General features: G+C 45.8%; 2 long non-coding RNA genes across 2 annotated transcripts in view; one reads left to right on the plus strand and one right to left on the minus strand.

Annotated features, from left to right (window-relative positions):
• Positions 1-21,415, minus strand: LOC128323402 (uncharacterized). The gene is made up of 2 exons (XR_008306249.1): positions 21,011-21,415; positions 1-380 (listed from the first exon to the last, which is right to left on the minus strand). It is a non-coding gene; the product is annotated as an uncharacterized LOC128323402 (long non-coding RNA).
• The window catches only part of LOC128323405 (uncharacterized), a 13,563-nt gene continuing 6,416 nt past the window's right edge, over positions 17,114-24,260 (plus strand). Inside the window, exon 1 of the long non-coding RNA XR_008306252.1 lies at positions 17,114-17,133. This is a non-coding gene — a long non-coding RNA (uncharacterized LOC128323405). The remainder of the gene's footprint in view (positions 17,134-24,260) is intronic.

The raw sequence follows: 24,260 nt of genomic DNA on the forward strand, positions 1-24,260 counted from the left end.
TTTGCAGCAAAAATATTTATTTTATTGTACAACTTTCATGATTATTTGTCAGAGCCGGACATGATTTTTCTTGCTCTTTCTAGTTTAGAAGAGTTGTACCGTAATGAACTTTTATTTTATTTTTTGTCATTTAGTTTTCTTTAAACAAATGTATGGTCTTTCCCCCTTTTTACTATGGCCTTCATAAAAGACCATAACAGCAAAATGTCTGTGGGTAGCACACGGGTATTTTTGAATTCTCTGAGAGAGATGACCAAGGGCAACACAATCTGTTTAACCTGATGCTTCATTTGTGTGGTTTACTAAGCAGTTGAAAATGTTTTGATATCTTCAGTAGCATTTCCTTCAATAGAGGAGGGTCATGACATCAACTTGCACACCTAAGAAGGAAACAAGAAAATTAGACATTCATAATAAAGCCTTTATTTTAAAAGAAAATATTATTTTAAAACATGTTTTATTGTCACAAATCAGTTCCTCAAAAACCACAGACCATATAATATACATGTGTGAAGAATATGCAAACATGGGGGGGTACCCCAAAGGCTGCCATTTTCCACCTTATTGGAATCTGTGCATTTTCCAAGATGGCTGCACATCAAAAATTGACTCCAAAACTGCTATCTGCAATCCTGCAAAAGTAGACTTTCTTAATGCAACTTGCAGGTTTGGGGTCGTTGTTTTTCACCAACTAGCAGCACAGTTGTTACTGACTCTTGATGCTAATTGGGTCTATGATTGGAGAGAATACAGTCTGTCACATTGACTGGGTTTCCATTTGGATCTCTTATTAAAAAACTCCTTCAGCCTCTAGATCAAAACAATTGATTGGAAGCTGGTTCTTTCTGGATCTAATGATCAGTTGGGTGAGACACATCCTTCTGTTTCTTTTCCTTTTAAATATGGAATGGAATTTTATGGGTCTATTTTTAGAAGAGTACATTGACATTTTAATTGAAAACTCTGGAATAAAATCTCACTGCTTCACTAAATGAAAAATGGTACCCAGTCTCTGATGGCAGCATTCGTTCACATTTACCCCAGTATCCCAGGGACAAGAATTAGGAAGTTGCCACTGTTAGTCATAATAAATTGTTTCTCACTATGACAAAAGTACAGGGTTCCACAAAACCAAATACTATACTTACTTACTTTCAGAGGTAGACCTAGGTAATTCTGGAGCCTGGACCTAAAGGCCTTTGGAGCCCCACCCCCACCCCCACAAATTAAGCATCAACATGTTCGGCCAGGTGATCACACCTCCTGGGACAGACTAAAGAGGATTTGGGGGGCCCAGAGGCTGTGGAGGCCCTGGACTTTGGCCCTGAAGTCCAGGGGTAAGAGCACCTCTGCTTACTTTTTCAGATTTGTAGACTGCCCCAAACTGCCATCTCTGGGCAGTTTACAACAACATAAAACAGATTAAAAATGAAAAACTTAAAACAATTTAAAAGGAATTAAAAGGCATTTGGCATTTATGCATATATAGAGTTTATGCATTTAACATTTTGAAAAAAAATATCCATATTTATAGTGTACATCATCAGGTCCTTATAGTGCACATCATCAAGCCCCATCTGACAGCCTGTGATTGGAGAGTTGCTTCATAAAACTTTATTTATACATTTATGTTATATTAATACAGTCTTCCCTCACCAACTGCAAGGGTTCCGTTCTGGTAAAATCTCACTATTGGCAAATTTGCAGTTGGTGAGGCAACTGCATGGTGTAGTGGTTAGAGTGCTGGACTGGGATCGGGGAGACCCGAGTTCAAATCCCCATTCAGCCATGAAACTAGCTGGGTGACTCTGGGCCAGTCACTTCTCTCTCAGCCTAACCTACTTCACAGGGTTGTTGTGAAAAAGAAACTCAAGTATGTAGTACACCACTCTGGGCTCCTTGGAGGAAGCGCGGGATATAAATTGTTTTTTTAAAGTCTATGGGAAACACGGGGAGTTAGGGTTAGGGAACCGCGGTTGTGAAAAGACAGAAATATAAAGAAAAAATGCTCAAAAATCCCCCCAAATCTCTTAAAATTGCCAAGAGTCAGCAAGAGGAGTGCACAGATTGAACCTCTGGACATTTCTTAAACCGCACAAAATTGCGCAGAATGGAGCCTCTATTCAAATTGAATAGAGCCTCTCTTCAAACTGTGCAGGTGTGCTGGAACGCCTCACAGTTCTCAAGTGCTGCTGGACAGAATGGCTAGGCCCAGCGGCTGCTCCCGCTCTGCCTGCTGCCGCCACAGGGGGATTTTAACCCACAGGGCACCTTTTAACATGGTGATTCTCTTTATTTAGCAGGGGGAGAGTAACTGGCCCTATCCACCCCCAGCACAGTATCTCCAGTGGTTGTTGCTGGTGTCTACCTTGTGTTTCTTTTTAGATTGTGAGCCCTTTGGGGACAGGGATCCATCTTATTTATTTATTATTTCTCTGTGTAAACTGCCCTGAGCCATTTTTGGATGGGCGGTATAGAAATCAAATAAATAAATAAATAAATAAATAAAATGCCTGCTTGATAACTCCCCCCCCCCGCCCCCAGCCACTCACATGGTGGCTAGAATTATTGGCAAGATTGACAGTTCGGCCTCATGGTGGCGGGGGCAGGGACTCGTGGAGGGGTCTCGTGGCAGCAGAGTCCCCTGGACTATTGGAGCCCCCCGGGACCTTGTAGGCCATGGACTTGCATCCACAAACATCCTTGCAACAGCATTCTACACCAGCTGAAGCTTCCTAACTGTCTTCAAGGGGCAGCCCCAAGTAGAGTGCACTGCAGTTGACCAATCTGGATGCAGTCGACCAATCTGGATGATTGGACTACTCATGTGCAATCATGAGTGACTGAGGTCAAGTCCGACTTCTCCAAGTAGGGTTGCAGCTGGCATACGAGTTCTACTTTTAAACCCACCCACCCCACAAATCACTTTAAATCGTGAGCAGTCGACAGGGTCAGCAAGAGGAATGAGCAATTGAACCTCTGAACTCCCAAAAATTGCAGACACCCCTCCCCTGAAAAAAACAAAACCCCACAAAACAATCTCAGCAAACCTCAGATACATGGGTCGCAGTTGGTGAGACCAGTCACAATTTCCCAGTCGCAGATAATCAAAACTGTGATTGGGAAAACTGTAATTGGCAAGGGATGACTATAATATTCTAAGTGATTTTCAAAGCTACTAACATCAGTGGAAGTCTTATGTATTAGCCAGGAACCTGTAGGGCACACATAAGGGGTTATATTTCAGCACAGCAACCAGATAGTAGATGATGGTGATGATGATTTGGTATGCGGAGAGAGCCCTTTCCCCACTTGCAGGATCTTTGGGTGTGGTTACAAAACAGGCAGTCTTCCCAGAAAGTCACAGCCACAGACTTAAAATTCAAATCAAATAAATTGCTGTGTTGAGTACAAAGTAAGAAACTGGACTATAATGTTTAATGAGGGAGTTCTCACATGACAGACACTCTGAGGGAAGTTGTCCAGGCTGGATGTGTAAATCTTGCATATAAGTCAAAATGCAAGTCTGTAGCTATTGTGATGGGGAAGGGAAGAGATAATGGGTGGTTGCTTTAACGGAGAAACCCCGATGCAGTTTTGGGGAAGAAACTGGAGAGAGAACTGGGAGGAAAGTGGTGAGGGAGCAGAGAGGGAGAGAGGGAGGAGGTGGAGAGGGAGCCAGGGAGAAATGGTGGAGGAAGAGGGAAAGGAGCTGGGAATGAGGAGGAGGGATCCCACTTGATAACAGGGAAGGACCAGGAGAAAATGGGTGTGTGTGTGTGTGTGTGTGTGTGTGTGTGTGAGAGAGAGAGAGAGAGAGAGAGAGAGAGAGAGAGAGAGAGAGAGAGAGAGAGAGAAGCCAGTGATTGGACTGGTGGAAGGGAGGGGAAGAAATGAGGGCAGAGTAGAGAAAGCCCTGGGAGAAACATAGGGAAAGAAAGTGAAAGGATCTGGAGAAAGAGAGGAAGGGATCTTGCTGGAGGGCAGGGAAGGAAGGAAGGCAAGAACCTCGTCCCCATGTCCCAATATCCAAAGGAAGGAGAAGGTGAGAGTAGAGGGCAAGTCTGGGCAGTAGGAGAAAAGCAAGGAGAGGGGAAGAGTAAATGGCTTCCTGCCCTTCATGGAAGAGTGGTGGCTAATTCCCGACGGAAGGGGGAACACAAGGGCTGCTCCCCACCTCCACAGCCTGGCCCTCCGAGAGAGAAAGAAGTAATCAGGGCCAGCCTGTGCTGATCCCAGGAGGCTGGCAGGAGTCAGACAGTTGGATTGAGGGAAACTGAGGAATCTCCTAACCTAGTCTAATGGTGACCCACATACTCACACAGGCACTTTAGAAAAGGGAAGTCGGGGAGAGAAGGGAGGAGCCGAGTCCATCATCATCCTGGGCCTGGTGATGACTGTGCGTGCATGTCTGCATGTGTCAGCAGTACTCATGGGCAGACTGTGACATATCTGTGGGTTGGCCAGGGTGGGATGAGCTGGCAATGGTGTTGCAGCAGGAGGGGGTGACCATAAGTCACTCACCCTCCACGTCCAGCTCAGGCCTCAAGGAAAACCAGGTGCTCCACCAAGCCAGCATCCAAGCATGGGTGGTGGGGTGTCATCAATTTCCAGGGCATGGAGAACACCCTTTTGCTCTCAATGCATGAGAAGAGCCATCTGGCAACCACCACCAAGTCTGGCCAGACTTGGTGACATGTTGCCCAGAACCGGCCTGGTTCTGTCTCCAAGTCCGCCACTGGCTCCTGCAGGCACTGCAGAACAGACTACTCAACGTCCCCTGTTGCAGGGCATGGTGGGCTCCTCTAGTAACCCTCTGTGACAAGATGGAGATTATTCTATGTTTTCCTGGGATCTACCCTCAGTAAAGAGATTGTCCTCCTCCACTGCCCATACTACAGAGATATCCGTACCTCTCTCATCCTACCATAACTACTCACGTTTCCAGGACACTCAACCCACTTTTACACCTCTCCGCTGCTCTCTGACATTAAGTCTGACATCATGCATAATGTTGCCAGGTTGTGTGTGGCAGCATATAAAATCTGGCCTGTTAGCTCACTTTAATTGTGTTGAAATATCTTGCACCTGGGTGGGCTGGCCTGATTGGTGGTGGGTGAGAGCCACACCGGTTTGGCTTCTGGACTCCTGGCCCTCGGCGAGCAACACCGAAGGGTGCAACCACCAGTGCACGCTGCCTGCAGGGAGCCACTGAAGAAGCCCGCCAAAAGAGGCCAGGCTTTGGTGGGGGCCTTCAGGGGTGGGACTGAATGCTGGGGCCATCTTATTGTTTTGGACTGCTGGAAGGAAGACTCCTGCTCACTACACTGTTGCCCAGTACTTAGTTAGGCCTGGTACAGGTATGTGTCTTGGGCTGAACAGAGATCGGGAGGTGGGGGATGACCCTGGGGCAGCTATTCCAGTGCTGGTGGGGAATCGACGAAGATATGGGGTTGGTAGGCTAGTGGGCTCTTACAGGGAAAGGGAAATCAGAAATTTCATTGCTGTTTCCCCTTCCAGCAGACCTACCACTCTTTTGACCTTGGGGGAAAAATGCCAACAATCCACAGAACCTCACCTGATTACTCTGTAATGCCAAGTTGGTTCAAAATAAATCTGAGGTCGTCCATGACTTGATTTTGGATTAAGGAGCTGATCTGATACATATCACGGAGACCTGGTCAGGAAAGGTTATCTTCTGCTGGTGTACTGATCACCCTGCTGCCCAGTGGAGTCCCTAATTGAGCTGATGGACCTTGTTGCTGAGTTGGCATTGGCCCAGGCTAATGGTGGTGGGGGACTTTGGTGTTCATTTCACGACTGGGTTGTTGGGAGCGGCTCAAGAGTTCATAGCAGCCATGATGACTATGGGCCTATCCCAGCTGGTCTCTGGACCGACACATGATGCTGGTCACAGGATCAATTTGGTCTTTTGCTATGATCAGGGTGGTGTTCCATGGGTGGGGACTCCTGCCATCTCCCCATTTTCATGGACAGATCACCATCTGGTTAAGTGAGGAGAGCTGGTCTTGTGGTAGAAAGCCTGGATTGTCCTCTTTACTAAGAAGGGTATACCCTGGTTTACATTTGAATGGGAGACTACATGTGTGAGCACTGTAAGAGCTTCCGCTCATGGGGTGGGAAGAGCACCTTCATGTTTGCATGCAGAAGGTTCCAAGTTCCCTCCTTGGCTTCTCCAAGATAGGGCTGAGAGAGATTCCTGCCTGCAACCTTGGAGACACCACTGCCAGTCTGTGTAGACAATACTGAGCTAGATGAACCAATTATATGACTCATTATAAGGCAGCTTCCTATGTTCCTATTGTAGAACTTACAGCCACAACCCACCACTGCAGGGTGAAAGATCTATTAGATTGGTCCACCCAAAGAAGTTACTGGATCCAATAGAATTCCAAGAAGCCTTGGAAGGTTTTAGGGTTGGCTCTGCTAATGATTCTGTCGATGCTCTGGTGCAAACATGGAATAATGAACTCACTAGAACAGTAGACACAATATCTCCTAAGCATCCTCTCCGGCCTGCTTTAAAGACAGCCCCGTGGTATTCGGATGAACTACAGGAGCTGAAGTGGCGAGGCAGTTGACTAGCACACAAGTAGAGGAAGGCTCGGCACGAATCTGATCGGCACAACACAGAGCACATTTGAAGATCTATGCTCTGGCAGTGTGGGCGGCAAAGAAGCATTTCTTTTCTGCCCCCATTGCTTCTGCAAATTCACATCCAGCAGAGTTGTCTAGTGTTGTGAGGGTGCTAGTATGTACCCCCTCCCCCTTGAATTTAAACTTGGAACCATCAGTCACTCGCTGTGATGTTTTTAATGACTTTTTTGTGGATAAAATCTCTCATATCTGGGCTGAGCTGAATTCCACAGTTACTATAGAGTTTACTGTGGAGGTGTCCAGCAACTCCTTTTATGAGATTAGATTGGATCATTTTCAGTTTGTGACTCCTGAGGAAGTAGACAAACTGCTTCAGACTGTGCATCCTACAATATGTTCTCTTGACCCTTGCCCAACTTGGCTTATCTCACCTGATAATCATATTATCAAAGAGGGTCTGGTACATATTATAAATGCTTCTCTGAGGGAGGGCAGGATGCCTCCTTGTCTTAAGGAGGCTATTATTAGTCTACTTTTGAAGAAAACCACATTGGACCCACCAGAGTTAGCTAATTACAGACCCATTTCTAATCTCCCATTGTTGGGCAAGGTGACTGAGTGGATGGTAGCCTCTCATCTCTAGGCAGTTTTGGATGATGCAGATTATCTAGACCAATTTCAAACTGCTATACATGTGGCCTATGGGGTTGAGACTGCCTTGGTCAGTCTGATGGATTATGTCCAATTGGCTATCGACAGAGGGGGTGTGATCCTGCTGATCCTTTCGGATATCTCTGTGGCTTTCTACACCATCAACCATAGTATCCTTCTGGATCGCCTGAGGAAGGTGCGATTGGGTGGGGTTGTTTTATAGCAGTTCCGTTCCTACCTCTCTGGTAGATTCCAGATGGTGTCACTTGGAGACTCTTGTTTTCCAAAGCAAGAACTAAAGTGTGGAGTTCCACAAGGCTCCATATTGTCTCCAATGCTATTTAACATCTACATGAAACCGCTGGGAGAGATGATCAGGAGGTTTGGTCCTGGGTGTTATCAATGTACTGATAATACCCGTATCTACTTCTCCTTGTTGACCTCAGCAGGAAATGGCATATCTTCCCTAAATGCTGGACTGGAAGTGGTAATGGGCTGGATGAGGGATAACACACTGAGGCTGAATCCAAATAAGATGGAGGTACTGACTGTGGGGGGTGGGGGAGTCTATACATGTTTTAGATCTGCCTGTTCTGGAAGGGGTTACACTCTCCCTGAAAGATCAGATATGTAGCTTGGGAGTGCTCTCCCTAGTTTCTCTGGCTGAGGCAGTGGCCAGGAACAGTTTTTATCAGCTTTTGCTGACATGCCAGATACATCAATTTCTAGAGATAAATGACCTTAAAACAGTGGTACATATTCTGGTAACATACAGGCTTGACTACTGCAATGCACTCTACATGGGACTGCCTTTGTACATAGTCCAGAAACTACAATTGGTACAGAATGTGACAGCCAGATTGGTCTCTGGGACAACATGAAGGGACAACATAACACTGATTTAAAAAGAACTGCACTGGTTGATGATATGTTTCTAGGTGAAATACAAAGTGTTGGTTATTACCTATAAAGCCCTTAATGGCTTGGGTCCAGGCTATTTGAGAGAGCACCTTCTTTGTCATGAAACCTGCTGCCTGTTACGATCTTCTGGGTGTCAAGGTAAGCCAAGCTCACACTACCTCTCTGTGAGAATCCGCCTACCCTTTTCACTCCAGTGGAAGTGGGCTATCTTGCAGCACTTCTCCACAAGAGCAGCTGTGGCAGCAGCAGGCCCTCCAGGGGCTGGGGGTGGGGCTCAATGTTCCCTGGCCTTAGCCTCCTTAGGGCCAAGGGCATCCCTCACTACCAGGTGCAGAGTGTGAGTCATACAATGGATAGACATAAACTGCAGCTGGTGAGCTACCCTCAACGTTTGGGCACCATTGTCAATGACCATGAAGCCTGGGAAAAGATTTGGCTGCCCGGACAGCCATTCCTCCACCTGGCATTCAATGATCGCTCACAGCTCATTCACTGTGTGGTCTGTGTCCACCTGGGCTTTGCTATATGGGAAGGGCTGGCCATGCCGCCAATAGTAGATGAGGTCCGTCTCTTTCTGGCACCCATGAGTGTGCTGTGAGGGACAGGAAAGCAGCCTGCATCCCACTACAGTTGGTCTGCAGATCTGTAATAAAGTGCAGGCTGGTGTCAGGCCCTGCTGACTCCAGCAGCCCCGACACAAGCTACCTGCATGCACAGTACAGTGAGGGCACCACTGCACTACTGAAGTTGGTGCATAGGAGGATCTTGTAATTGGGTACAAGCAGCTGGAGCATCATTTGGAATGACTGGTCATCCAGAGCCATCATCTCTCCAGTGGTGATGAGGTATGCCTCTGGGTGGCCAGATTGCTTGCCCGCCGACTGCACCCCCTGAGTGACTGGCAATGTCCCCTGCTGGAGAGCTGGGGCATGTGCTTTCCTGCCACTAGTTGAGGGCACACCAGGAGGCCTAGCCCTGCTAGCAGGAGCAAGGACCCTCAGATGATACCACTGCAGGTGCCTCAGCATCACCAACGTCCATAGATACTTAGCACACTTATCCCTGCCAACCTGTGGCTTGCCACTTTTAATGTGGACTGGTTGCCTCTTTTCGAAGCCAGTCTGGTTTACGTTCTGACCGGTCAAACCAGGTCAGTTCAAATTGAACGTGAAATCGATCCAAACCCCTTCATTTGGGCTCCTCTGAGGCAGGGGGATGCAGGGGGATGCAGCTGCACTGCTTCCTTGGCTAGCTCCCTAGGCTGCTCCTAGCTACAGTGATGAACATTGTCCCATCCCTAGACCTTCCTGTGGACCAGCAGAGCTGGACTGTGCACTTCTTTAAGAGCTCAAGGGGATGTACATGGAGTCCCATTTCTGGACCTCCTAAAAGAGTGATGATGAAAAAAACTTTATTTGTTGGTCGCCCCATAACAGTTGTTCTCTGGGTGGCTCACAAAGTAAAACAATTTTTAAAACTGAATAGAAGATGCCAGATATCAAATTGCAATAAAAATAAAAATAAAATCAATGAACCAGATATGGAATGTCTGATAAATACAAACACATGCACAGCTTGAAGCTGTAGAGATGGATTTGGCAAGTAGATATAAGGAATTCCTTGACTCAGGAACCTCCAAGACTTAACGGTGGGTGCGCATAGCCTAGTGAACTATCTGGGATTATTTATTATTATTATTATTATTATTATTATTATTATTATTACATTTATATCCCGCTCTTCCTCCAAGGAGCCCAGAGCGCTGTACTACATACTTGAGTTTCTCTTTCACAACAACCCTGTGAAGTAGGTTAGGCTGAGAGAGAAGTGACTGGCCCAGAGTCACCCAGCTAGTATCATGGCTGAATGGGGATTTGAACTCGGGTCTCCCCGGTCCCAGTCCAGCACTCTAACCACTACACCACGCTGGCTCTCATAGTGCATGCTCAGGTTTCAAAGTCCTCTTTCAGTGCAGAAGGAACAAGAGGTGTGAAACTTTTGGGGTGTGACCTCAAAGCAGTGGTACATCTGCTGGTAACCTCCAGACTGGATTACTGTAATGTGCTCTTATTTGGGGCCGCCCTTGTACGTAGTCCAGAAACTACAGCTGGTCCAGAATGCGGCAACCAGGCTGGTCTCTGGATCATCTTGGAGAAACCATATAACTCCTGTATTGAAGGAGCTAAACTGGCTGCTAATATGTTTCTGGGCAAAATACAAGGTGCTGGTTATAACCTGTAAAGCCCTAAACAGTTTGGGCCCTGGGTATTTAAGGGAATGCCTTCTTCTGCATGAACCCCACTGCCCACTGAGATCTGCTGGTGGCCACTCAGGGACGGGCCACTGGTCTGGTGGCCACTCAGGGACGGGCCTTCTCCGCTGCTGTCCCGAGGCCTTGGAATGCGCTCCCTAGTGAAATAAGAGCCTCCCCATCTCTGACAGCTTTTTAAAAGTCTTTAAAGACACATCTGTTCACCTAAACTTTTAATTAATATTGTTTTAATGGTTTTAATGCTGTTTTAAAATTTTATTTTAAAATTTTTAAAATTGTTGTAATGCGTGTGTCCCCCCCCCCCTCCTTTTTGTCTTAATAAATGTTTTACTTTGTTTTTATTCTGTTGTAAACCGCCCAGAGACGTGAGTTTTGGGCGGTATAAAAATGTTTAAATAAATAATAAATAAATAAACTTTGGCCACTGGATTGGCCAGGCCTAGCATACATACTAGGAGACTGGACTTGTGCCCTTGTCCTATTGACAGCACAGTATCTTCTGCTTCTTGTACTTTAGGTGCCAACTTCCAAGTCAAGCCTCGGGGCTTCTGAGTGGAAAGGTCTAGATGTGATTATGGCTACTCAGGACCCTGGCCTGACCTGGCCCTACTCTGCTTATTTTGAGAAGAAATCAGTAAAAGCTCCTGGCTGCATCATTCCTCATCCAGAGCCATGAGCTGCAAAGGAGGCTTAACCCATAGCAATGGCCATAGCAATTCGTAACCCATAACAATGACCTTGGAGCAGAAAGAGTGCTTTCCTGGCTTCCTACTTAGTACCGTGTTTCCCCGAAAATAAGACAGTGCCTTATATTAATTTTAGCCCCCAAAATGCACTAGAGCAATTAGCGGTACATCAGAAATTACTGCTAGGTCTTACTTTTGGGGAAACAGGGTAGCAGTAGGGTTTTGGTCCACAAATGTCTTCTTAGGTACAAAGGAAGCTGCCTTTGACCAGACCCTTGGTCCATCTAGCCCAGTCTTGTCAGTCTGGCAGTGGCTTCTCCAAGGTTTCAGGCAGGAGTCCTACCTGAAGATGACAGGGATTGAACCTAAAACCTTCTGCATGCAAAGCAGAGGCTCTGCCACTGAGCCATAGCCCCATCCTCCATCCTGGCAAGGAAGACTGGCTGCTTTGCATGTGGAATGCAGCAGGCCCAGGACATAGTCCAGTGACGGAAAAGGCATTTCTTCCAAGTTCATTTCCCAACTGCATCTTCATAATTCACTGCTGACATTCAGTAGACTGCTGCTGTCAACTCTGTTACAAAACGCAAGCATGTACCTGACTGAGATGAAGTTTTATAGCCGACACAGATAACAGATGGCTCTCGAAATGAAGACAGACTGGAATGTGACGTGTCTCTTTGGTCGGAAACAACTGAACAGCCTATTAGTTGTGCTGGTTCAAGCTGTTCCTTATAGCTCACCTGCCAGAAAACTGTTTTGGAATCACTACTTTTGATTTGGCAGCACCTCATTTCTGCCATGGGACACCAGCTTGTTTATTGCTGTGGCTTTTAAAAAGCAACAACAAAAACCCCACCATTGTATAGCACATAGTAGTATTTTTCTAGGATGACACATTTGAAAACTGGTGCAAAGGGGCTATCTGGCTCTTGAAATAACTGCTGTTGAAAGTATTTTCCAGTTTAACAAACAGCTTCACGGCTGCGCTCAGGACATGACACACTTTTGTGGGCTGTAACACTTTAACCAGCATTGTCTCTTGCTGACACAATTTACAAGCTGTTACATGCAACCTTAATTGCACCCAGGCTCCACGAGGCTTTTCAAAGGCTATGCATCCTTTCAAACATTCATCCTGTGAATTAGCTTGCAGTACAGCACAAGGCAGCAGCAAATAGATATTAAATGAGGCTTGCACATGAATTGATCTTTGCAAATAGACATTCCATTACAAAAGCAAATAATCAGAAGTCAAACAAAACAGAACCAGCCCCTTGTGGGGAAGCTGTGAGGAACTGATGAGTGTTTTTTTACTGTATAATGTTTTGCAAGGGCAAGTCTCCTGATTAAATTGTTTTTCACCAGACAAGAGCTTTCTTCCTATGATTTCCCACCATGTGAATCTATGTATGAATTTATTGTCTTAAAGCTTAACAAAACACACCCCTGTTGCATTGATTTTACTTCTGAATTCATTGTCTGACACCCTGACTAATGAAGTGTGTGTATAAGGAGGCTCTGTGGGGATCCACTGGGAGTCCACACACAACTCCCCCACTACTCCTATGTGCATGTTGTTGTGCACGGGGGGGGGGGGGGCGCTAAGGTTTCAAGCCTTGCTTGCACCCCAGAAGTACTCTGTAAGTTCAGAAACACACTGTTTGCTAAGAGTCAGCCGAGTGTTTCCAGTCTTTTGGAGTGAAGGGAGAGCTCCACTCTTAAGGACTCTGGTGCAACAATGTACATGCAGGGGGGGACTGGGGGAGTTGCACACCTCCACAGAACCTCATAAATGCACACTTTGTTGGTCAGGATGGCAGTCATATTTATCCAGGATTGCTCATTCTCTTCTATTAATTATTGTTGCAACATCTCCAATCATAATTCTTCTAATTCTCTCCTTGACCTCTCTGCCCTGCCTCCCTTGATGTCATTGGCTTATTTCTTGTGATGTCACAGTGAGGCTTGGTAGTCATGGACCCTCTAGCAAGCAACCCCTGGATTAATCACTTCAGTGTTACAAAAGGTCTGGGCAGCTTTGGCTGACATACGAGTCCTAAGAAATATTGTAACATGAGCGTATTTTGTGGTATCACAGATCAGCCAACAGCATCAGGAGAGTTAAATTCTAAAGCTCAAAAACATAAGCAGTACCATGGGGGGCAGGAGACATTAAATACCCCCCTGACACCCCTTCCAGCACCCCATCCCCATTGCTGGACCTCTATAGTAATTTGATGGAAAGGCACTTTTTACATAGTGCTTCTGTATTATCATGCATCAATATATATACAAAGCATCAATAAAGAGTAGATGGCTTATGTTTAGAATGACAGCATTATTAGGAAATAAAATATAACAACAATAACTTTATTAGCCACCCTGTAATGAATTGTTCTTTGGGTGGCTCACAACAACACATTAAAAACATCCAATTAAAAGACATAACACAAAACAAACAAATCAAATGCAACATTTTTCTTTCTTTCAGAGATTTACATGTGGGATGGAGTTTGCCTCCCCCCAAATAAAATTTGTCCCTTCTGTGACCCCCAATATCTTTTTTTCTAGTATTTATTTATTAACATATTTTTATACCGCCCAAAACTAACGTCTCTGGGCGTTAACAACAGAATAAAAACAGAAAGTAAAACATAAGTTAAAAGAAAAATGAAAACAATTTAAAAATTATTAAAAGTATATTTTAAAACAGCATTAAAACCATTAAAACAATATTAATTAAAAGCCTGGGTGAAGAGAGGCGTCTTTAAAGACTTTAAAAAAGCTGTCAGAGATGGGGAGGCTCTTATTTCACTAGGGAGCGCATTCCAAAGCCTCGGGACAGCAGCGGAGAAGGCCCGTCCCTGAGTGGCCACCAGACAAGCCGGTGGCAAATGCAGATGGACCTCTCCAAATATTCTCAATGGGAGGTGGGATTTATGACGAAGAAGACATTCTCTTAAATACCCAGGGCCCAAGCTGTTTAGGGCTTTATAGGTTATAACCAGCACCTTGTATTTTGCCCGGAAACATATCGGCAGCCAGTGTAGCTCCTTCAATACAGGAGTTATATGGTCTCTCCGAGAAGACCCAGAGACCAGCCTGGCTGCCGCATTCTGGACCAGCTGTAGTTTCCGGACTACGTACAAGGGCGGCCCCACATAGAGCGCATTACAGTAATCCAGTCTGGAGGTTACCAGCAGATTTACCACTGCTTTGAGGTTATTCACCTCAAGAAACGGACACAGCTGGCGTATCAGCCGGAGATGATAGAAGGCACCTCTGGCCACTGCCTCAACCTGGGAGACCAGGGAGAGCCTTGGATTGAGAAGCACCCCTAGACTGCATACCTCTTCCTTCTGGGGAAGTGTGACCCCATCCAGAACAGGCAGATCAAAATCATCTCTCGAGTTCCGACCCCGCACAATGAGTACCTCCGTCTTAGCCGGATTCAGTCTCAGTTTGTTATCCCTCATCCACCCCATCACTGACTCCAGGCAGGCATTTAGGGAGGTTATGCCCTCTCCCGATGATGCTGACATGGAGAAATCGATTTGGGTGTCATCAGCATACTGATAGCACCGTGCACCAAATCTCCTGATGATCTCTCCCAGTGGTTTCATGTGGATGTTAAACAACATTGGAGACAATATGGAGCCCTGAGGCACACCATACAAAAGTTCAGATTTTGAAGAACAGCAGTCTCCAAGGGACACCATCTGGAACCTTCCCGAGAGGTAGGAGCGGAACCACCGCAAAGCAGTGCCTCCAACTCCCAACTGCCTCAGACGCTCCAGAAGGATGCTATGGTTGATAGTATCGAAAGCCGCCGAGAGGCCCAAAAGGACCAACAGAGTCACACTTCCTCTGTCCATTCCCAACTGGAGATCATCCATCAGGCCGACCAAGGCAGTCTCCACCCCATAGCCAGCCCGAAAGCCAGTTCGAAATGGGTCAAGATAATCAGTTTTCTCCAAGACCGCCTGGAGCTGAGAAGCAACCAGGGGGGACTCCAACACCAAGTCTGAGACCAAGTCTGTCAGCTCAGTTAGGGACTCTGTTGAGCAGCGGGATGATCAGTACATCAACAGAAGTCCCAGTCTATCCCTGGTTCCCAGACTTAAGTACACACATCCGATATGGTCCAACACTCTAACAGGGATCCTGGTAAGGGAAAAGTTATTCTTATAGACCACAGCCACTCCACTTCCCCACCCATGGTCCCTCACCCGCTCCTCAACAGAGTACCCTGGAGGAAGAAGCTGGGACTACACTGGGCCCCCAGCCTCCTGCAGCCAGGTCTCTGTAATACATACCAGGTCAGCACCTTCATCCAGAATCAAATCATGAATGGTTTCTGATTTGATCTGGACTGACCTGGTATTACAGAGGAGCAAGGTGAGGTTCCAAGGGTGGTCAATACTGCTCCCCAAGGTGAAAGAGCTGGCAGGACAGCCAGAAGGGGAAACAGCTATTAGATTTCTAAGTCTCCTTCCCCTGTAATGGCCCGCTGACCTGCCAACGTTACTTCTTCTGTTCTCCACCACCACCAGAATGGCCGCCCCACAGTCAGTGGACACGCCCCCTGTCTCTCCATCGCCACGTAAGCCCAGACACATTCTAAGACTATCTTACCCAGGACTAAAGAAGCCCCACTATTAAATGCCCCCCATACAAATACCTGGGCCAGGAAACCTGGCCCTCGCAGTCCTCTGAAGTGGCTCCCCCAAAGGGGTGATACCTTTGGTGGCGACCCCACCGGTGGTGGGCCAGCTGCCCCTAGCAGCACCCTATATAGCCCTGAGCAGGCAGGTCTAGGCAAATGAAATCCAGGAAACTGCCAAGTTACCCTCCTCCCCAGGCCCCAATCCTGCAAGGCCTCACCTCAGCACAGCAGCCAGTCCTGGGGGGCAGATAACAAACAGGGGGGCAGCAGGAGAAGCAAACAGGCAGGCACCCAGTCTCTCACCCTGGGGTCTGCCTAGGGGCAGATGTTGTCCCTCCTCTGCTCTCTCCTGCAGGTATTACCACTGTTCTAGAACAACTTTTGCTAAAGTAAACCATGCAATTATTACTTAAAATTCTTGGTCTTTTGAATGGACACATTATTGGTATAGCTTGACTGAAAGGTTTTAGATACTTTCATGGAAACAGATAGACAATAATTACTGCTTACAATCCTCTCTAATAAAAGCCTTGGTGTCCGTCCGTGGACGGACACCAAGGCGTGTGTTCGTGCCTCCCTGGCCTGTTCTGCGCCTGCGCAAAGCGCAGGCGCAGAACAGGGCAAGGGAGACACGACGGCCGGCACCCGGTGGCCATCTTGGGCGGCCAGAAGCGGCCGCCCCGAAAAAGCAGGGTGAGCGGCGCCGGCGAACACTGGCCGCCGCCGCCTTGCCCAGAGGACACCCGCGGCGACAAGGGAGAGGCCCCAGGGAGCGGAGGACCTGGCCAGAGCTGCGGGCGGCGGCGGGCCCGCTGGAGCCGCGGGCCACTGCGGCGGTGGGTGGCAGGCCCGCCGGAGCCCTGGGTGGCCGCCCCGGCCGGAGATACGGGCCGCGGTGGGTGGCGGGAGGGGGAATGGCGGCGGAGGCCCAGACCGCCGCAGGGAGACGGAGGCCGGGACCGGGGGCCGAGCGAAGGCCGAAGTAAACAGAAAAGCAAAAATACAGCCTCCGCCGCTGCCTCCGAAATCCCACCCTCCCTCCCTCCCAGCTTCCAAAACCACCTTACCCTGTCCCATTACAGTTGAACAAAGAAAGTCCTAAATTTAGGAGGGAGAGGGGAGCTCTCAAGCAGTGCTCCTCCCTCTTCAAAGGCTCTGCCCGAACTGGCGCTTGGGGCCGAAAGGACGCAAGAGGCGTCCTTTCAGTCCCAAGCGCCAGTTCGGGCAGAGCCTTTGCAGAGGGAGGAGCACTGCTTGAGAGCTCCTTTCTCCCTCCTCAATTTTGGACTTTCTTTGCTCAACTGTAACGGGACAGGGTAAGGTGGTTTTGGAAGCTGGGAGGGAGGGAGGGTGGGACTTCAGAGGCAGCGGCGGAGGCTGCATTTAAAAAAAAAAACAAACAGTAAAGGGGAGAGGAAAAGGCTAGCGCCCGTTATTATAACGGGCTTCAGAACACTAGTATATGATAATTTGTTATGTCAAGTCTCCATCATAAATAGATGCTCTAAAAAAGTGGCCGTATGAACAATGTGGCCATGTTACTTAGTTAACATCATGAAAAATATGCAAATTAGCAAGAATTATATTAGGTACAAATGGGGTTTTTCCACTAAAACGTATTGCTTTTTAATAAGGGAAATACAGTGTATGTTTGTACTTCCGAGGAAGGGAATGTGTGTTTGAAGCAGCTTGTTGATGATGTGATAGACAAGTCAGTCTTCATATTTCATCTTGATCACACCATTATAATGAGGGAGCTCTGTGTTTTTTGTCATAATTGGGATGAGAATTCACTGAATGATTAGTCTGAAGATGAAATACAGTAAATATCTTTTGGATGTATTAATAATGTTCACTTTAGTGTGTGACTTTTCGATTGCTACGTTGGTTCAGTTGGTTTAATTATAGATTCCATAAAAATGTTAAAATAATAAAAATTAAATTAAAACAGTTGGCGGGAGTGGGGGGGGGCTCAAGGGAAACAGATCATTTACTGAAACTATTGAGAGAACCCTTCAGTATAAAATTGTACACTGAATTATGCCAAAGAAAAGCCAGTAAAAGCAGAACAGGCTGGAAAAAATGAATTCTTCATTAAAAATGTACACTTGTTAATAAAGTTAATCAACATAACTTGATTGCCAAGTTATGCCAGTGCATTAGGTATATGTTCTGCTTCTATTGCATTTTCTTTGGCATAGTTCAGTGTATAATTTTATATTAAATGATTTCCTATCCAATCTCCTTAAATAAAAAATGCCTTCATTTTCAAAAGCTTTGCCAATTTCTGGATAAGGGTTATCTGCTTCATTAATTATCGGTGGATCTCACACCATGGGAGAATGGAACTATATTTTGATGAATATGAAGAGGCATTCTCCACCCTCTATTCATCTTGATAATTTTCACTCCTGTGTAAACGGTAATGCACATTATCATGATTCATGAAGAGGGAATTTTCAGCTGAATGCCAGCTCTAGAACCTTCTACCTATTATTATAAGAGACATAATTGGGAGCAAAAATTATAAATGCTATATGCTGAAAATACTAAATATAAAAATACAAATTCCAGTGTGTAAATAGTTCTGTAATTCTAGATTATCTGTGTAACGAGGCAGTAATAGAGTTAAACTCAAGCTCTACTGTACATCTGTGAGAAGTTGCGCAGTTGTTGGAAAGCTGTATATATAAATATTTGTTCATAGGAACGTAGGAAGCTGCCATATACTGAGTCAGACCATTGTTCTATCTAGCTCAGTATTGTCTTCACAGACTGGCAGCGGCTTCTCCAAGGTTGCAGGCAGGAATCTCTCTCAGCCCTATCTTGGAGAAGCCAGGGAGGGAACTTGAAACCTTCTGCTCTTCCCAGAGCGGCTTCATCCCATGAGGGGAATATCTTGCAGAGCTCACACATCAAGTCTCCCATTCATATGCAACCAGGGCAGACCCTGCTTAGCTATGGGGGCAAGTCATGCTTGCTACCACAAGACCAGCTCTCCTCTCCATGTTGTAGTAGTAATAGTATTTCCTATAATTTTCTGTTCAGCTAAGTAGTCTGCTAGTACTGTCCCACTGCCTGTTGGTAAAACTATTGCTGTGATTTAGTCTCGAGATCTTGCACACACCTGGCACAAGAAACAAGTCCTACTTTGAGTACTTTCACATACTACAAGATTGCCCCCACAAATCAGCTCAAAACAAAGGTTCATGGGAAAGACCGAGTATGCTCAGTCTCAGTCTGTAAAAGCCATTATGTCAGGGCATTAGTATGGTCAGTGCAGGGGATAGGTGGTATGACTTGCTCTGGACAGGGGAGGTATCTACCTGCTATCCACATACATTCATTTTTAAAATTAGTTTTTCTAATTAAACTAGTTTTTCTGCACTCCACACAAGAAATGGATCTCAGTGCGCTGAACATAATAATGTCTAATGCCCTGAATAACCAGATTTTCAGGCAAGATCCAGTTTTGCACTTGGAACCATTCATCAAGAGCACATTAAAAAAAACCACAACCCAAACAAACAGTGACTTTTGGTACTTAGGAACACAGGAAGCTGCCATATACTGCTCAGTATTGTCTACACAGACTGTCCATCTAGCTCAGTATTGTCTACACAGACTGACAGCAGCTTCTCCAAAGTTGCAGGCAGGAATCTCTCTCAGCCCTATCTTGGAGATGCCACGGAGGGAACTTAGAACCTAGATGCTCTTCCCAGAGCGGCTCCATCCCCTGAGGGGAATATCTTACAGTGCTCACACTTCTAGTCTCCCATTCATATGCAGGGCAGACCCTGCTTAGCTAAGGGGACAAGTCATGCTTGCTACCACAAGACCAGCTCTCAAGAGCAGAGTCTTTTCCTGGAAAATACAGGTGGCTTCACACAACTGGGGCAAGTCTGTAAGTGGTAAAAAAAGTGGAGTTATGTTGAGAACTAAGAGTGTGTGCTCCCAGTGGGATGAGATACAAACCACAAGTTGGTTCCCGATAGGGATGTGCACGAGCTGGTTCAGCACCTCTGGGAAGCGCCGAACCAGCTCAGGCACCGGTGTTCGAACCGGCTCGATGGAGCAGTTCCCTTTAAAAGCAGGTAAGGCGCTCATTACCTGCTCGCCCCCGCCCCACCACTTTTCTGCCAGCAGTGCCCACTCTCCAAACGGCTGTGCAGGGCTGTGGTGCTGTTCCCTACAGCCTCTGTGCGCCAGCTGCAGGAAACAGCACTGCAGCCTCGCATGGCCATTTGGACAGCAGGTACTGCCGGCGGACAAGCGGTGGGGCAGGGACAAGCTGGTAAGGAGTTCCTTACCTGCTTTTTAAGAGAACCACTCCCCACCCTGCTGGTGAGTGCAAGAAAGGCTCGTGCACATCCCTAGTTCCCGAGACACTCCTCTCGACATTCTCCTGACTTCCATAAACAACATATGAAGCTGGGCCGAGAATCTCAGAAGATTGGGTGGAGAGCACAGCAGCCAGACTTGAGTGGGTTCAGACATCACGCCGGCCTGGAGCGCACGCTTTCCGTTCCCAGCCTATCCCCAACATGTTCCCCACTCACAGATCTGAAGGGGGAATTGTATGTGTAGCACATGACATAAGTTTTGGGTGGCATATAGATAGGATGAATAAATAAACAAAGTAAACAAATGCTTGTGTGAAGCGACCCTATGACACCAGATACCACCACCCATGGTTTTGTGATCTCCATGGGTTTATTATTGCATTATGAGTTTATTCGGCATTATGGCTATACAGAACCTCAAGCCTCAGAGGCAATATGGCGAGTTAATAATTACTATGGAGCAGCAGCAGGGTGGGCTGCTGCCTCTATGCTCTAGGCTTTCAGGAAGAATTTGGCTGGCCATGTTGGGAAATAGGATGCTGGACTAGATAGTCAGACTAGATAGTCAGGGCGTTTTCTTATATAGTACTTAGCCAGCTACATCCAGGCCCTGCCTTCTACTCCCCCTCCCAAACAGCTGGTGTGGGACGCCAGCTTTTAACAACAGGCTAGATACTCCACACCCTGGCTGCTGGATCATGCTGGGGAATCGTATGTGCAGCACACATTTGTGCCTGTTTAGCCATTCAGCCAGCGTTATGCAAGAGAGACAGCTGAATGGCTTTTCACATCCAGATCTAAACAATATTACATTCAGAAGAAACAAAAACTTCCATGTGGAGCTGATTACCTTTCAAAAACAGTGGATGCAAACAAGGCAAAATCTAGGCCACCATCAATCACTGGTTTGACTGCTGTTTGGAATCCTCATGGTACCTCCCTTTGATCTCGCTCTCTTGTGAGTATCTTCCATTTTCTTTACAGTAAGCCTGTGCTGTCAGAACAGCTCACCTAAAATTTCCCCACCTGGATGATCACTTGCAGCTGCCGAAAGAGAGAATAGCAGCTAGGCTCTGTTTATTACTATTTTTGAAAACATCCAAGCCATGCTGGATGACTATGTCAGCCTTCCTAAAGTGTATGCTCTTTCATTGCCTTGCCTCTCCCTTTGTTTGACCTAGATTGAAATTTTCATTACAGAAGCAAAATGGTGATAAGCGCCCTCTGTTGGTGGAAAATACAATGCAAGCATTTGTGTAATTTGTCTAAATTTAACACAGAGAATTCCAGAAGGTGCACAGAAGATTTATTGAACCAAGTAAGTGTTCAACATTCACTGGAAATCTGTCCAATCCGTCCAATCTGTCTTCTGCAACTATTTCAAGCATTATCTTTCTTTTTTTAAAAAAATCCCCATAATAGAACCTGAAACACACTGGGATTTTGGATTTCCATAAAGCTTCAGTGCTCCTTCTATGTTCCTCTCTGTAATAGTGATTGATGTCATCACCCAGTTTTGTGGACTTAAAACATTTTTCTAGTTACATCATATGGGCATAATGTCATGATAAACAAAGTCACTTCAGAGTTTTTCAAAAGAAAGGCATGAGAGATTTTTCACACATATTTTTGTGTATAATCATTCATACATGCCTAGAGATCAGTGCAAAAGGTCCAGAAATATATCTAATCTCTCCCCAAGTAGAACTCTCCATGCCCACCAGCAAAGGAGTCATCAATGTGGTTCGTGGAAGTTTTGTTAGGCTCTGCTACATGACGACTGGAAGAAATCCAAGCCATTTGAAAAGCCCTAAGGATCTTCTCATCTTGCAGTAGATCCATTAGATTCAAAGGGGTGGGAAAAATCAATTTCTTAAATGTCCACGGTCTGCTTAGCTATGCTTATTATGGCTGTCTTAGACTAAGGATCCCCAGGTGGCGCTCTCAGCAATTAATTATCCACTTCTAAAAGTAAAGTGTGCTGTCAAGTCCATTTCGACTCCTGCCGCCTGCAGAGCCCTGTGGTTTTCTTTGGTAGAATACAGGAGGGGTTTACCATTGCCTCCTCCCACGCAGTATGAGATGATGCCTTTCAGCTTCTTCCTATATTGCTGCTGCCCAATATAGGTGTTTCCCAAAGTCTGGGAAACATACCAGCGGGGATTTGAATCAGCAACCTTCTGCTTGTTAGTCAAGCATTTCCCCACTGTGCCATTAGTTATCCATTTCTAGCAGTGACAATAATACTGGATTAGCTGAAAAAAAGACAGGGCAGAAACAAGCAAGACGTTTGCAATGTCTTTTGAAGGGTTTTCCATGGAAAGCTTTATGGGAATGTCGCTTTTGCATGAAGATGGTCCCCATTTGCATCTCTGTGGCATCGCCAGGTAGGTCTAAAAAAGACCCTTGTCTGAAACCCTTGGTATAGGCAAAACTGAGGTAAATGATCTGACTCAGTATAAGGCAGTTTCATGTGTCTACATATGCTCTCAATAGAGGAAAACACATCCATTCATTTCAGGGCAGAACCTTTTTGAACAATAGCAATCAGCAAATATTATAGCAATCTCATGGGCTTTTGTAGGTTTTGGTACTTCTGGTAGGGTTAATAAGCCAATGGACATCTTTTTCCACAGAGAGTGGAGACAGCACTTGTGGAAACAAGGCAGTTTTAAATACTTTCCCTATGGAGGTGAATTTTGTCCCCATGTCTCCCAGCTTAAAGCAAGACCCCTGAACTTGTTCACTATATCAGGGTTCCCAACCTTGGGTCCCCAGATGTTGTTGGATGAAACTCCCATCTTTTCCAGCCACAATAGCCAGCTGTTGTGGCTGGGGATGATGAGAGCTGTAGTCCAACAATATCTGGGAACTCAAGTTTGGGAATCCTGCACTATATGCTTCAAGGGTAGACGCCTGGGAGAAATAGCAAAACAAAAATAATAGAGGCATTCAAGGAACCTTTGTGTTCCCATGAACTGTCTCCTTTGCTAAATAGAGTCTGCCCTGGTTTGCATTTGAATGGGAGACAATATGTGTGAGCACTATAAGATATTGGGCCACTCTGGGAAGACAACTGCGTGCTTACATGCAGGAGGTTCCAAGTTCCCTCCCTGGCATCTCTGAGATAGGACTGAGAGAGACTCCTGCCTGAAACCTCGGAGAAGCTGCTGCCAGTCTGTGTAGACAATACTGAGCCAGATGGACCCATAGGCTGACTCAGTATAAGGCAACTTCCTATGTTCCTGACACTGGCATTATTCACTGTGGGAGCAACTAAAAGGGCTTATGTCAATACATTAAAAATATTATAAATACCAATTTTCTATTTAAAATATTCTTTATTCCCTCTCTTTTACTTCATTGATCTCTTCAGAGAGTTAGTCATGCCATATTGGTTTTAATATTATGCAGAGATTTGTGTGTTGTGATACACTCTAGCTGCTGTTATATGTTTTTGTTTTAATTTCAAAATAATAAAAAACCGATTCCAAAACAGGACTAAGATAAAACAAACTTTCTGATGTGAACATATAAGTGGATGACAATTTTCTGTTTAAAAGTCCATGTTACTTATGGTGTGCTAAATGCCCTTGTGTACAATTATTGGCTGACACCCTGTCTAAACTACTCAACTGGAGTTCCAGTGAAATTAATAGGGCAATTTGTCCTATTTGTTTCAATGGGACTTATGTTAAGCAATGGCGTCAGGAGGTCAGCCATTATATCTAACCTGGGGCCAAAACAGATATGACACAGAGAGCTGTGACTGGATCTCCTGACTTCTTCTTCGTCTTCTTTTTAAAAACCTTTAGAGCAGCTGTTGGGTTCTGACTAGAGCAATAGTTGTGGGGAAGGGGGTGTTTAACCCTTCATTCCCATATCATTTTCTCAGTCTATATCACTCTCCAAGTTGCCATTAGTCTCTTTGCAGGAAAATACAGACATGAACTACAGATACCTGAGCGTTTTATTTTTTATTATTATTATTATTATTATTATTATTATTAACAACAACAACTTTATTTCTTAGCTGCCCCATAACAAATTGTTCTCTGGGCGACTCACAACAGGGGATTAATATATAGAATAAAAACACA

Source organism: Hemicordylus capensis, chromosome 4 (genome assembly GCF_027244095.1).
Source record: "Hemicordylus capensis ecotype Gifberg chromosome 4, rHemCap1.1.pri, whole genome shotgun sequence".
Taxonomy (NCBI): domain Eukaryota; kingdom Metazoa; phylum Chordata; class Lepidosauria; order Squamata; family Cordylidae; genus Hemicordylus; species Hemicordylus capensis.